Below are 14,022 nucleotides of genomic sequence, written 5' to 3' on the forward strand. Positions count from 1 at the left end.
TATGTCAAAGGGAATTGGGGAAAGGGTGGTGGGGTTTGGTTTTTTTTTTTTTTTTTTCATTCTTGGAAGAATGTCAGAGATAGGGAGTTAGTTATAATATATGAAAGAGCTGGTATTCCCAGTTCATTTGCTTTTGTTCTCTGGAGCATATTTCATTGAGGTTGCAGAATAATGACTGAACTTAATTTTTAATTATTAAAAAAGGAGCTGTAATTTAATTATCAGTCCTTTTATTATTATTATTTTTTTAATATTTGAAGTTTAGCTTCATACCAACAGCATCATGTAGAGAGGACTCATCTTACAACAAACAAATAAATAAAGCCTAAAAAATAAACTTAAATATTAAAAAATAACTTCATCATACCGACATTATCATATTCATCTAGTGCTTCTGTTAGTTCCTTAAATGGTGTATTTTACTGTTTCATTTTAGAATTGAAAGGAAAAAAAATGAGCCTTAGACAAGCATCCAAATTATCTTGTATCTGGTTTTTAAGAGAGAATCTAAAATTAGAATGCATGTTTACAGTGATAGAACTGTTATTAGCACCCAGATTTTCAGACTTGATAGTGTAGTTACCATGTTGCCTACTAGTTAGCTGTTTTCTAGTTTTGAAAAGGTGGTAAACCTTAGAAAATCCTTAGTGTTCTGGAGACACTAAGGAGAATGGTAAAAGTTGATGAGATCTGTGGTTTGAGAGGAGGTAGAGTAGGACAGACAGAAGGCTCTATAAATCACAGACATGATAAGGGTTCTTGTATGAAAAAGTTTCTTTACCTTCTGACTGTGGATTGTAAAAAAAAAAAACTACCAAAGAACTCCCAGAACTTTGTTAATTATATCTCAGATGTATTGGTTTCCTTTGTAATCTTATGTATTTTATTTTATATGTTTAAAACATTCTTAGATTGGTTCTTTAGCCTTCATTTCACTGCCATTTTCTGACTTGTTTTCTACAATAATTACTACCAATTAGAGCAGTATTTACAAACACTCAAGCACAGGGGCATGAACAAATCAAATGGATTTAATCTAAGACTTCCTCAAAAAAGGTGAGCTTGGTACATAATGATAGATGCTTAACAAATGTTTGTGGAATGATTATATGCTTAAGCATTGGCGAATACAAATAAATACAAAGAACTAGTTCTAACTCCCTCCCTCCCAAGCCCCCAAAACTCCCATCTTCAGAAGATCTTATGAAACAAGTTTGTTTTGTATCTCAAAAGAAAACTTTTTTTGAGACCTGGAAACCTTGCCTACAAAATCACCTTTTGTGTTCACTTCTGAGTCAGCTCTCATTTATTTGGACTTTTATTTGGCCTTGCCTCAGAAAGTGAAGTGGAAGACCACAGAAGGCCATTCTTTTTTCTTTAGAGTTAGATGGAAGTGACAGGTGATTCAGCCAAACATCAACTAAGGTTTCGAATCTGTTTTTTTATTATTCTCTGATTGTCCTCATATTTTGGTGACTGGAATGTCAATTAGTGACATTAGTTTGAGCGAAGTATGCCTCTTTTAGGTTTTTAGAGGTAAACTTCAATTTTTATGTAAATGCTTTCCATCTTGTATAAAAATAAAAGCTTTGCTTCAGAATTGTTTTTGACCCTGAATAAGAGAACCACATGTGAGGAGAATGAATCTTGCTTTTATTCTTATGATATAAGCGCCATAAGTGTGAATGTTTAAAGAATATTATGTAGGAAATGCACATATGGTAAGTATTGTTTCAATCTTACAAAGCACAAGAAATGGAGCATAAGTCTCTTTTCTTTACTTATTTTGATAACTTTTTTTTTTTTTTTACTTGCCCTTGCCTAGCTTGTAAAACTAATTAATAAAACGTGCATGTATATAGAGGTTAATAATGGAAAAAATTTGAATCTCATGTATATAACTTGTTTTTAGTAATAATAAACAGTCATTTAAATGAAACTTCACAAATCCCATTAGGGATGACTCAGAGGTTTTGAATACTCTTTTGCAAAGTCATTGATTGAATTCAGTCAGCCTCAAGAAGCATTTAACTGCTTATTATGTTCCACTATTATATTTAAATACCAGTGATACAAATATGAAAATGGGATAGGCCCTATAGGAAGGGAGTAGACTTTCAGTTTGGAAGACTGTGTACAAGTAAATAAAAACAGATGAAATACAAATTGATTGTACTTGTCACTTGGACTGATCTTTGAAAGTGAGTTCATCTACTCATAGCAACAGTCAGTGCAAAAGAATGAAGGCGAGGATGGAATGTCACACATTCACTGAGAAAAGAATTCAGTTCGGGGCAGTATGAAGTTCGTGAGAAGGAACAAATGTGTCACCCACCAGTCTGGCATCATGAGTTGTCTCTTGTTCTCACCATCCTTTGGTTATCCTCTTGTTTACCTTCAGTCTCTCTTGAATATGACCCTTTCTTTCCAGACTCTGGCACCAGCCTTGTGCAGGCCCTCATCATCTCTTCTGGTCTACAAGTCTCTGAATACTCCAGTCTGTCGTCCTCCACTCAGCTGCCAGAGGCATTTTCCTAAATTACAGATCTCAATATGTCACCTCCCTACTGAGTATACTCCAGTGATCCCTGTTACCTTCAGGAACAAATATCTGCTTTGTCTGGCCATGAAAGCTCTTTCTTACCTTTCCAGTCTTATACCTTACTCTGTGATCCATTATATCTAGAATGCTCTGCCTAGGGGATTCATTTCAAATCTCACCTTCAGTAAGAGGCTTTTCACAGCATCTCTTCCATCCCCCCAGTGCTTTCTCTCTGACATTACCTTCCATTTACACTGTTTATATTTTCAAAGTAATTTGTATGTTGTATATTTTTACTTAAAAGCATTTTTTGTTGTTCAGTTGTTTCAGTCATGTTCATCTCTTTGGAATTTTCTTGGCAAAAATAATGTAATGGTTTGCCATTTTTCTCTGAGGTTCATTTTACAGATGAGGAAACTGAGGCAAATGGAGTTAAGTACCTTGCTCAGGGTCACACAGCCAAGGTCAGATTTGATTGTTTTAGGTCAATCTTCCTGACAACAGGCCCAACACTATCCACTGCACCATCTATGTGCATTAAAGATAATAGAAAACGATTAAAACTTCTTCAACATAATTATTACCTGAACTTTAGGGAAATTGTTGTGAAGAGGATGGATTGTAGAGGGAAGAGACTAGATTCAGAGTTCTCAGTCTAGCTCTTGTAGTGGTCCAATTGGGACATGATGAGGGCTTGAACAAAGATGATTATGAGTGAAGAGAAGGGGATGGATTCAAGAGATCATAAGGAAATGCAGTTGATAAGATTTTGGCATTTGGGATCATACACTTAGAATATAGAAGTAAGCCAGGTTAGAAGGCTTCCTTTGATGACTGTAAGAAGGATAGTCCCATCAAGAAAAACAGAAAAATTGGGGAAGGGGCTGGATTTGAGAAACTTCTTGAAGATCCAGAGGGAAATTTTCAGTATTTGGATATTTGGAGATGTGGTGTTAGAACGTGGCAGAGGGATGAGAGTTGGAGATAGAGGTTTGGGTGACTTATATACAAAAGAGAGTTGATCACTTGAGAAAATGAGAGAAAAGAGGATAGAACCCAGAATATGACCAGAGTTAAGTCTTCTACCTAAAAAGGAGAAATTTTAGGAAGATAACAGAAAAAATATGTATCTAATTGAGTTCTGTGACAGGAATAACAAAACTATAGTCAACAGAAAATGCCTTGAAGAGAATAGAATCAACAATGTAGAGAGGTTAAGAAAAATGGGAACGGATAATTGAATCATTTGATTACTGAGCTTGAAGTCAGTGGGATTTTATCACTATTACATGCATTATTGACATAATGTAAAATTGTGCATAACAGACAACAAAAGACCAAAAGTGCTTAGATTTGTGAATCCTTAATCTTTAGAACACTTTTTTTGCTGGTTTTTAATCCCTTTGTATAACTGACTGGGAAGTATAGAGCCATAGTTCTTGAGGCCAGTCTGCTGGAATGCCTTAGAACCTTAACCTATAACAAAATCCTCCTTAGCTCTTATAACCTTACACTTGAAGGGTTTTTGTGAGGCCAGAAAGAAAAATAAAACCCAAAGCTTATTTTAGAACAACTATTTTATGCAGAGATAACTCAAGTTGCTAGATTTTAGAAGGTTCTGCATTTATAATTTCCCAGTACAGGAATTTTTTGGTAAGTTTTTGTGGGGAGAGGGAAATTAAGCATTGGCTAGAAATTTGTTGAACATTTATAGTTTAAAAATTTGTATGCATATTTACAGAATGAGTTAGCTCTTTCCATGAGTCTTGTTTCTAAATGTGCAGTGTTGGCACATAACTGCGGCTTTGTGTTGCTGTTTCATTGTGATGATATATTACTGGATATGTAATTTTTCCTTTTTCTTTTGGATTTTAAATTAACAATGCAAAGTACAAAAAATTTCTACATTTTGTCTAAGACTTCACTGTTAAGTCCTTATTTATATATATTTATATTTACTTCTTATCCTTCCAAATAGAATGTAAATTCTCAGTTTTATTTTTTTCCAGCTCTACCTCTTTAGCCTAACTCAATCTGGCACAAATTAGTTTCTTTATAAATGTTTGTTGATTGCATAGCCCACAGAATTGAAACTGTAGCTCAGCATTTAGTAGAAATTTGAATAGTTCTAAAAGTCTTAGAACATTCTTTCATGCTAACATTTGGGAGTTTATAGATAATATACAATTATAAAGTGCTTACATATGTGTTATATATAAATATAAATAAATATATAAACACTCACACACACACACACACACACACACACACACACACACACACACACACACACACACCACACACCCTAAATTGACTTTTATACAACACTAAGGTCAGATATCCTGACTGACATTAAGAGATTTACTACTACATGGTAATAACTAGCAGGGCTCTGACTTAGAAGTTTTACATTTACATCATTTGTTAGAATCATAGCATCCTGTCTCATCAGAAGGAGCCTCCAAGTCCAACCTTTATTTGAATTCTGAATCTGTGATGTCCCTGACTTGTGGTCATCTAGGGTCTTCTAGAGGATCTCCTGTCATAAGGAATTAATCACCTAATGAAACAACATGTTACACTTTTGGAAAACTCTCATTATTAGGATAGTCAGCTTCCAATTGCTTTTGCCAGTGAATTGAAACACTGGAGAACAATTCATTCAAAACTGATATCAGGACTGGGATCGTGTCATATTGAGATTCTTATTCTCTTAGCTGAATTATAGGACCACAGGCCATGCTTTCCATAGTTATTCTCTATGCAATTAGGCAGTAACTGCTGAGTTATTGACCTTCCTGGATGGTAAAGAATGACTTGAAATGTTCATGAGTAGTTGAAGAACCATGGTTTTTGGTTTTATGTTCTTTTTTTGAAAATGAGTATAAGCTGATGGTTCTTGACCAGCTTTGGGCGTTCACAAGATTGGGTAGATAAGATTTTATTTTTGAAAAATTATTTTCTTTCAATTATAATAGCACTGATACTTAAAATTAAAAGATATCTTACAGGCCTTCTGGTTTATCCTTCTCTCTTACAGATGAGTGTAAATTGGGGCACATAGGTAATGTGGAAAAGCCTGGATATGAAGCCTTCTAAATTAAAATCCAGAACTGTTAATCACAGTTGTAAACAATGATGTGTGAAACCATGAGGGAGCCTTTTCTGGGTGTGGGAAAACATGACCCTCTATCCTTTTTTAATGTTTCGTCAAGAAACATCCATATGTATACTGGATAGTTTTTGATAGTCCTGTTTGTATATTGTTGTATTAAACTTTAAGCACATCATGGGTTAAAAAGACTTGTTCATAAATTTGTGATAGCTTGTAATGAGTTATTCTTTGGATAAGTTAGCCGAGTGCTTTATTATTTGATTTTTATATTAACACACAAGTAATTTTTTTTGTTTTTGCTAGATTACCGACTTGAATTTGCCCCAGCTTTCTGGCTCTTAAATTATAAGGATTTAAAGGTTATATATGTATACTGTTTGACTTCACCACTTATTCATTGCTAACTGTCAGCTGCTATAGAACATTTTAAATAAGGGAATATTTTCATTGTTTTGTCTTTCTTTGTGATTAAAATTTCCTCACTTGTATTTAATTTGTAATTCCCAAGTTGTTGAGTGTGTAGCCTTTTTAATTGTCACAATGAAATAAATCCTTGGGGGGGGAGGGTTATATATTTTTTAAAATATAAAAAATTGATTGCATTAATGTAAATTATCTTTTGTGGCAGTACATGGCATCTTCTTATGCCCTAAATGTTTCCATGAGTTTCTGTGACATAAAAGATGTGATGCTTACCTCCTGTGTAAACTTGGACAAAAACCTGGATAAGCTATCCTTCCTGATCTGTTAGTTTCCTAATCTGTAAAATGCAGCATTGGGCTACACTGTCTCTGAGATTCCTTTTTATCTCAATACTATTATTATACCGTGATTCTAGAACTTGATGGCTTCTTATCTTAGCTGATGTGCTTTCATGGCCCCTAAAGGTGAAAAGTGTCAGAAAAATATGTATGAAAGAACTTATATCTTCATTTTCACTAACTTCTAACTGAAATTTAGCATTTACTTAGATTATACATTTAAAATATTTTGAGGAGTTTGTTAACCTTTCCCAGAATTACAAAGGAGTCTGTGTCATAAGCAGGTTTTCCTATGTGGTGGGACTTGGTCTGTAGAAACCAGGACCACATAAAACATATGTTGATACACTTATTTTAGTTTTAAAACAAATTGAGGTGACATTGACCCATAGCTTTGGTATGTTTAAAATCTTCTCTGCTGTAAGATCAATAATAATATTAACTTGGAGTACTTAAGGATATTGCTGAATGTATATTAAGACATCAAGAAGCATGTTAAGCCTATTATGTGCCAAGTACTGAGAACATGAAGAGAAAAAGTGAAACTAATTCCTGCTCTTGAGTAATTTACTATTTACATGGAAGAGACAACCTATACTCACATAAAAGCATATATATATATATAAAATATAGAGTGATATTGGAGGAACTAGGAAAAGAAGTCACCCATGGAGAAAGTGGCCCTTTAGCAGAGACTTGAAAGAAACATGGGATTTTGAGTGGTGGTGGTTAGAAGTTGGGTACATTTCCAGACACTGGAAAGAGTGAGTTCAAAGGCTTGGAAGTGGGAAATGAAGTACTCTGTATAAAGGCCTGTTTGGAAGGACTTTGCATGGAGTAGAGCCGGAAAAGTTCATTGAGTTCTCTTTGTGAGGGCTCTGAATGCCAAGGAGAGGAGTTTATATTTGATAATAAACAGATTCAGAAATTTGTGCTTTAGAAAAGTCCATTTGGCAGCCATGAAGAATGTGGAGGGCCATAGACTTGCCACAGAGATAATAATTAAGGAGCTATTTTAATAGTCTAGTTTAAGGTTTAGCATACAGTGGTCATCTACTCTTCACCTATTTTTATACAGCTGCAAAAAATGTATTTTAAAATGTAAAAATCATTCATAGCTTGAAGCTGCACACTTTGTTTAGTTGAAAGATGTTGAATTAAAGTTGAGGGCTGTGTGAGTAGTGAAGTGGTCAGACAAGAATCATGTTGTGGAGGTAGAAGTGGTCAGATTTGATGGCTATGTGAGTGAAAGAGAACGGGAGTCAAGAATGATAATGTAAATAGATTAACTTTGAAATAGGGAATTTTGTTGAGTTTGGGGTTTGTTTTGAAATTTTGCAATAGATAGAATAGATAGTTGTTATTGTAGGCTTAGAAGTTAGGAAAGTGATTGGAGATGGAGGCACCTGGGAGTCATCTAATGGGATGGTAGTTAAAATTCCACAAGGTAATAACTTGGCATCCAGGTGAGAGGAGAAGGTCTCTAGGAACACAATGCGCGGTTAACAGGGTGCATTGGAGGATGAGAAATAATAAATGGTCCTCAGAGATTAGAATGAAGATATTGTACTCATTTCAGTTGAGTAATTGGGTTGAAAGACAGATTCTAGAGGATTTAGAGGAGGGGAAAGAAAAGAATCGTGTAGAGACAACTTTTTTTTAGGGAGTTTGATTAAGAAAGGAAAATATCTTAAATAGTAGATCCTGGTGAAGGGTGTGTGTGTGTGTAGTATTTGAAGATGGGAGAGAATTTGGCCTATTTGTACACCTTTGACAGAAGCAGTAGATAGAAATAGAGAAGGGGGGGGAGGAGAGGGAGAGAGGAAAAAAAGAGGGAGAGACAGAGACAGAGATTCACATATCTCATGAATTAGAGTACAGATCTGGGGAAGAAATGGGAAAAAGGAGGATGAGCTCAAGGGCACCTGCTGAAGAATGAGTTTTGGCATGAAGAATGGCCATCACTTCATTAGACTAGAAGAAAAAGTAGAGATTGGGTGGCATCAAGGGATCATGAGCTAAAGAAGAGAAAGAGGATGTTTTTGGCAAATGACCTTATTTATCACTAATGTATTTTAGTGAGATGGAAGCTCTCTAAACCTTCATGTAAAAAGTTAGATAACTTATTGTGATATTTTCATAACTCATTTTTGTAACATTTTAAAATTTCTAAATTTGTTACTTATAGCTGTCTTGTAAGTAGTGCAAGCATTTATTACTTAGGCTAATTTTTACAAATAATGAAACAGAGTGAGCAGATAAGTAACTTGCCTGTGATCATACTGCTGAAAAGTATTTGAACCTGAATGGGAATAGGAAGCTGAAATCCCCAAACCATTCCCCCAACATTGTTTATAGTATACCAGCTCACAATACATACTCAAAATCATTAACAATGGTAACTCTGTCTCTCCTAATAAAAGTTCTCCTATACTATCATATTCTATAACATTTTCAAATCATATAACATATATGTAAAACATAAGGTAGCAGGAAAAGCATATATAGCTTGCAGCTCTATGTTTGGAGACTTCTAAAAGCTTGTTTTAACATAATCAACTCATCAGTTCTATATATACATAACACATCTACATACCTGTGCATATAATTTGTATTTAGTTAGCACATTGTCCTCATCAGAGCCTTAGTTTTTGTTTGACAGTTTTTAATCTAGAGAATGTCATATCAGTAGATAATTTTTGAAATTAAGGGGATTTGTTGCAGATGGTGGTGATGATGATGATGATGACCTTTTCAAGTCTTTGCCCCTCTCTAAACCTTATTGTTTGGATTAGATAAGACTGAATGTTGAATGCTGCCATAATTTACTGGGTTTTGACCCTACAGCTTTGTAACTCAGTATTTCATGAACAAAACCAATCCTTTGTGACTGAAATTTATTAACACTTATAAGGGTGTGGTAAAGGGAGGGGAAGAATTGAAAAATACCATTGTTAATGATTTTGAGTATGTATTGTGAGCTGGTATACTATAAACAATGTTGGGGGAATGGTTTGGGGATTTCAGCTTCCTATTCCCATTCAGTAATGTAGAAGATCTTTTTCATTTGTACAATAGTATTGTGTGGACTGAATCCCAAAGCACATTTATATTTTCCAAAGATTAGGGTTTTTTATATTTTTAGCACAATACAAATATTTAAAATGATAAAAAAAAAAAAAACCCTTTCAAAGCAAGTTCTAAAAAGATGTTAGGTTAAAACAGTGATAGTGACTACAGCTGCCTTATTATTTTACAAAAGTTCTATGATAGAAAAATTCTGAATCCTAAACACAAAAATGAAAGGCAGGAGAGACAGAAAGAGAGAGAAGACTTGGCATGCTCTAGTTGGGGCCAGAGCAGAATAGCCAAAGGAGGAGGGGAGACTAGCATGGGTCCTTTAGAGCTCCTGACCAGGCAGCAGGTGGAGATATCTTACTCTGATCCCTGATCTGGAAGAGACAAACATGGACACACACACACACACACACACACACACACATACACTGTTCTGTCTTCTACCATCCATGCTGCCTTCTGGAGACATGAAAAAGTCTGTCCAAGCAAGCCTTTCCTGGTTATTACTCCTTTTTTTTTTTTTTTTAAATTATAGCTTTTTATTTACAATATCTGCATGGGTAATTTGTCAACATTGACCCTTGTAAAACCTTCTGTTCCAACTTTTCCCCTCCTTTCCCCCCTTCACTTCCCCCAGATGGCAGTTAGTCCCATACATGTTAAATATGTTAAAGTTTATGTTAAATACAATGTGTGTGTGTGTGTGTGTGTGTGTGTGTGTGTATCCATACAGTTATTTTGCTGCACAAGAAAAATCAAACTTAGAAATAAGGTACAAATAACCTGAGAAGGAGAATAAAAATGCAGGCACACTTGTTTCCCATAGTTCTTTCCCTGGGTGTAGCTGGTTCTCTTCATTTTGGAGAGAACTGATTTGGAACTGATTTGGTTCATCTCATTGTTGAAAATGGCCACATCCATCAGAATTGATCATCATATAGTATTGTTGTTGAAGTGTATAATGATCTCCTGATCCTGCTCATTTCACTCAGCATCAGTTTATGTAAATCTCTCCAGACCTTTCTGAAATCATCTTGTTGGTCGTTTCTTACAGAACCATAATGTTCCATAATATTCATATACTACAATTTATTCAGCCATTCTCCAATTGAGGGGCATCCATTCAGTTTCCAGTTTCTGGCCACTACAAAGTGGGCTCCCACAAACATTCTTGCACATACAGATCCATTTCCCATCTTTACTATTTCTTTGGAATATAAGCCCAGTGGTAACACTGCTGGATCAAAAGGTATACACAGTGTGATAACTTTTTGAGCATAGTTCCAAATCATTCTTTAGAATGGCTGGATGTATTCACAATGCCACCAACAATGTATCAGTGTCATTGTTTTCCCACATCCCCTCCAACATCATTATCTTTTCCTGTTGTCTTAGCCAATCTGACAGATGTGAGGTGGTATCTCAGAGTTGTCTTAATTTGCATTTCTCTGATTAATAATAACTTGGAGTATCTTTTTACATGTTTAGAAATAGTTTCAATTTCTTCATATGAAAATTGTCTGTTCATATCTTTTAACCTTTTATCAATTGGAGAATGGCTTGATTTCTTATAAATTAGAGTCAGTTCTCTATATATTTTGGAAATGAGGCCTTTATCAGAATCTTAACTTTGACTGTAAAAAATGTTTTCCCAGTTTATTGCTTCCCTTGTAATCTTGTCTGCATTAGTTTTGTTTGTACAAAAGCTTTTTAATTTGATATAATCAAAATTATTACTCCTTTCTTGCAGGCCTGTCTAAATACTCAGCATTCTCTCTCCAATTATTATTTATATATTTTGATCAGATTCATGTCTAGAAGGCAAGCCCTCGGGACTTCCACTTAGTATTTTTTCTCTTTCAAGTCTTCAGTTGAGGTGCCAGCCTAGCTCTCAGATTACCTTATTTTAACTTGTGTCTCCATTTTCCCTTTCCTGAGCCCTCTCTTCTCAACAGTAGAAGGAAAGCTCCTTGAGGCCAGGGATTATTCTGCTTGTGCCTTTGTATCCCATATGTGGGCAATGCCTTGTACATAGTAGCTGATTTTTGAGTTGTTGACTTGTAGGATACTTCCCCATTTGTTTTCTTCTTAGCTTTTGGCCTGGTCGGGAAACACATGAGTTTTAACAACAACAAAAAAAACCACCTTATCTTTGATTTGTGCTGAAAGGTGGTGATAAAAGCATACTTAATTTTTTTCTGAAGTCAGCCACACGATTGAGATCTTTGACTGTTCCTCAAGGTCAATTTTGGATTGACCTGTCCTTTTTTATTTACTCTTATGGCCTGTAGAATAATCTCCTTTTCTCAGACTGGTTATTCTGGTAGGAGTGGACACTAAGACCTTAGGGGTCACTGAGGAGATCTGTCAAATTCCCATCATGTTCTATATTGAAATGGTTAAACATACAAGCTTTTAATAGTTCCACTGTAAAACCTTTAGCTCAAGAAGCACAGATTGGGTTAATATTTTCTCCTGTTTGTACTGTTAGTGGTCTTTCTTCCTCATATAACGTAGTGCTGTATTTTGCTACTGAGGTAATGTTTTGGAAACTATCTCATGTACAAGACAGGCAATTTCAGGATTTTGGTTTATAAAAGACTGAAATGAGATACTTTAAAAATTAGGAGTGAATCTTCACTTAGACAATGGAAAACAAGACATTGGCAGTGTGCATGTGAGGACTCTTGACATTTGTGTGCATTTGTTTTTAAGTCATCTCTTTCAAGAGATGATTTCAACATTTGAATTGTTTATTCCTCAAATGAGAGGGTATGTTTGCACTGTTTAAATGACACACATAACCATTATGCCACCAGTCTCACAATCCTTGATCATAACCTGATTCAGAAATGGAGACTTGTTGTTAAAATGCTTTCAGAGCTGTCTGGGAAGATGAGATATTGATCACACACATTCTGGTACTTACTATATCTGATGCCTCCCCATTTCAACTCTTTTTTTTTTTTTTTTAAATATTATTCTTTTCAGTTAACAAGTATTAATAGTTTTTTCCCTCCTCTTTCTGCCCACATTCCCTCCTACTTGGAAAAAACAAGGGGGAAAAAAACCCAACCCTTTTGAAGTGCATGTGCATAATCAAGCAAGGCTATGGCCATGTTCAAAAATAGGTCTTCTATTTTTCTTCTATTCTATTTTGTATCCTGAATCAATTACCTCCTCTTTTTTGGGGATAAGTAAAAGTCTTCATCATTGCTTGTCTGGAATTGTGATTGTTCAGTACATTGATCCAAATTATTGCTAATTTATATTATTATTGTTAATATGTTGTTCTTTCCTAGTTATGCTCACTTCAGTCTGAAACAATTCATATAAGTCTTCTCAGGTTTCCCTGAAACTGCCCCACTTTTTATGGTATAGTAGTTTGCATTTTTAATGGCATAGTGAGTATTCCATGGAACTAGGTAGTTCTGTAGAGAGTGGAAAACCTGGAGTCTGGAACACTCATCTTTGTGAGTTCAACTCTGGCCTCAGATACTTCCTGGAAAATCACTCTAGTATCTTTGCCAGGAAAACCCCAAATGGAATCTCGAAGAGTTGGACCCGACTGAAATGACTGACCAGTCCAAGCCATTCCCCCTTTTTGTTGGATGCCCCCTTAGTTTCTTTTATGTATTAAAAAAGTTATATATTAAAAGTAGGAGTGATATTGGGCATTTTTCCTTTATTCAATCTTATTGGAAAGACCTGTAATTCATGTTTAACATGGATCCCTTACTGACTGGGTGAGGGGCTTGGGGGAAGGAAGGAAAAAAATTTAGAAGGGTTTTGTAGGGGTGAATGTCTAAAATTATCCATGTATATATTTTGAAAGTAAAAAGCTTTAATTAACAACAACAACAAAAAAAAAGATCTGTAGTTGTACCAGCTCTTTGCTTTGGATAGTTCCCACTTAACTATGTTATAGAAATGTCCATTTATTCCAATGTTTACTGTTTTTAAACAGAAAGAAAACATTTTGTCAAAAAATTTCCTGTATCTAATGTTATAGAAATTCTTTTTATCAATATATATGTATAAACATATATATATATATATATATATATATATATATATATATATATATATATATATATATATATATCTCCTTGATAATAATATTTTTATAGTTTTTGTAATGTTGAACCAACCCTGCTTTCCAGGCCATAAATTCAAGATAGTAATAATGTCTATTTAAATATATTGCTATAGACACCTTACTAATACATTTTTTGAGTTATTGCCTTTAATAAGATATTCTCAGTGTTTTTACGATTAAGGTTAGTTAGTGGTAGGAACTGAGAATGGACCAATCTGACCAGCTTCCCTTTTATTTCTTATTTCACTTCTGTGTTGGTTTTTATGGATTAATTTCTTCTTCTGACTTCTGTCTGCTGGCATAATGCTGGTAATCTCTATCACCAGTTATGAATCTTGAAGTCAATTAAATTGATCTCAGATTTTTCTCTTTTCTTTCAAAAATTTGATAATTAAAATTGGTAGTTTTGCCCTCTTTTTCCTCTTCT

The 14,022-nt window shown here is 34.7% G+C and overlaps 1 protein-coding gene across 2 annotated transcripts in view; it reads left to right on the plus strand.

Moving 5' to 3' along the window:
* Positions 1-14,022, plus strand: part of PLPP1 (phospholipid phosphatase 1) — a 113,651-nt gene that overhangs the window by 74,711 nt on the left and 24,918 nt on the right. The gene's annotated exons all lie outside the window — the stretch shown is intronic.

The sequence above is a fragment of the Sminthopsis crassicaudata genome, chromosome 1 (assembly GCF_048593235.1).
Source record: "Sminthopsis crassicaudata isolate SCR6 chromosome 1, ASM4859323v1, whole genome shotgun sequence".
NCBI lineage: Eukaryota > Metazoa > Chordata > Mammalia > Dasyuromorphia > Dasyuridae > Sminthopsis > Sminthopsis crassicaudata.